The sequence below is a fragment of the Tamandua tetradactyla genome, chromosome X, assembly GCF_023851605.1.
Source record: "Tamandua tetradactyla isolate mTamTet1 chromosome X, mTamTet1.pri, whole genome shotgun sequence".
NCBI classification, from domain to species: Eukaryota; Metazoa; Chordata; class Mammalia; order Pilosa; family Myrmecophagidae; genus Tamandua; species Tamandua tetradactyla.
Window position 1 is genome coordinate 97,490,099 of NC_135353.1, and position 2,188 is coordinate 97,492,286.

Consider the following 2,188-nt stretch of genomic DNA (forward strand, 5'->3'; position numbering starts at 1 on the left):
TCTTTATATGCTCATGTAACTTGCTAATTATTTTGAGACTCTTACTTCTACTTGAATTCTCCGTGCTTGGGCAGTTTTTCTTTCAATAAATCCATTATATTAATTATTATTTGTATTCAACTTCTTTTGACTGCACCCTTTTTTAGTCAACCCCTACTCCCTCATTCCCTGAAACCACTGATCTATTTACTGTCCTTATAGCTTTACATTTTCAGAATGTTACAAATGGAATCATGTATTGTACAGCCTTTTAAATATCTCAATTATATTTCCATGCTCACCAGTTTATTTTGAAAACAACCTTTTCTGATATATATCCAAATGAATTTGAAATTACAATTATCTCAAAGTACATAGAAATTACTTATAAGTGAAACACTGATAAAAGAACATTTAACATATTATTTAAGGACTTCAACATAATCAAATCCTCTTTTTCCAGCTTTTTAAATATTTTTTCCCATCTAAGCCAGTATATAATATTTGGCATTTGAGTTATATATGCATTTAAAGCAGATACATATGTCAAAGTGAGCATAACATGAAATAGCAAATAGTGTCCTTTCTGGATATAATTAAATTTTCAGAGACAAAGTGGTCCAAATGGGTAGCAAAAAGCTGACTTCATCATGAAATAAACTATATAAACAAAGTTTAAGAATAATACTAAAGATTTATATCATGAATCAATCTCTTTCTTATCTTTTTACCATACAAGTGTGCACCCTGGGTATGTGTGAATCAAAATATTTCCAATCAAGATTATGAATTCCTATTACTGTGGGGGTATGTAATTCAATAAAAGACCCTAGGGTAAAAAGAGAAGTACTATAGGTGAATAGAGGATATTTGTCCATCAAATTATACATATCAATTTAATAGAGAGGTAGATTATTAAAAGTCTCAATGTGTTCAGTTACTCACTTGGGCCTGAAAGTGATGGTATAATTATTTATTAAGATCAAAATTAAGCATATTAGAAAGCTAGCGGTCACTAGATAGTACCTTAAGGTTAAACACTGGAAAGAAATGATTGTTACAAAACACACAAAAACCATTATATGTTGTAGTTCTATTATTTTGTTTGTTCCACTATTTTTGTAATTGGGGAAAAATAAGATGCCCAATTTGTTTGATAATATTTAAGGTACCCCATATGTTGAATCAGAGATTATTATTAATTCTTATGCCAAACACAACCTTGATTTCCAACTACAGTTATTTTTTAAGATAAGAAACAAGTCAATTGAAAAAAAGTTGTACTTTGAGCTTCGAAGCATTACATTTTTAACAAATTGACTGACTGAAAAACTTAGAACATCGTTGTAAATATATTAATCATTGTTGGCCTTCATCAATGAGTGGATGCAGCTTTACTGTGACTTTTCCGAAAATGCTTTGCAGTACCTAACACACTGCTGGTGCACAGTCTCAAAATCAGAGTCATTCCAATAATAGGGATCTTCAATAATAAGTTGTTTTTGCAGCTCATAGCTCCCAAGCAGTTTTATTTTTACTTTGAAGTTTTTAACTTCACTACATTTTCTATTCAAATCACTAGGACTGCTTTCATCCGTACACAGTATGTAATCAAATGTGGCAAAGTCTTCTTTGGTAATCTGCCTGGCAATGTGATTCATAAGAATATCATGCTTCATGCAATTTTCCTCTTGATAATCAGGAGACTTTCCTATCTCATAATTGGATTTTGCTGCACTCTCTATTCTCCAATTATCTGTAATATTTCTATCAGCCACAAGTTTTCTAAAAACTGCTTCTTCAGTGCATGACTGATAAATGTTACCCAGACATGCAAACAGCACCAACTTGGGCAGCTGCACTGCCATCTTCTCAGGTGCAAAAAGAGGCACAGAGTCTGTATAGCTTTTTAAAAATCTGTATTCTTTCACTTAAAATAATTCATTTGAGGTTTGCCATTGTGGTTACCAGTAGTTAATTCCTTTTTATTGCTGAGTAGAATCCCAGGTACCACAGTTTATCGGTTTGTCCACTAAATGATTTTTAGGCAGTTTCCAGTTTTTACTGATTATGAATAAAGCTGTTATAAGCAGAGATGCACACATTTTTGTTGGAACATAAATTTTAATTTCTCTTGGATACTTAGGTGTGAGAATGTGGAGTTATGTGATATGTTTATGTTTAATTGATAAGAAACTGCCAAACAGTT

General features: G+C 31.6%; 1 pseudogene; it reads right to left on the reverse strand.

The window, feature by feature from the left end:
• Positions 1–1,373: 1,373 nt before the first annotated feature.
• LOC143671628 (low molecular weight phosphotyrosine protein phosphatase pseudogene) lies at positions 1,374–1,847 on the reverse strand (annotated as a pseudogene).
• Positions 1,848–2,188: the final 341 nt, after the last annotated feature.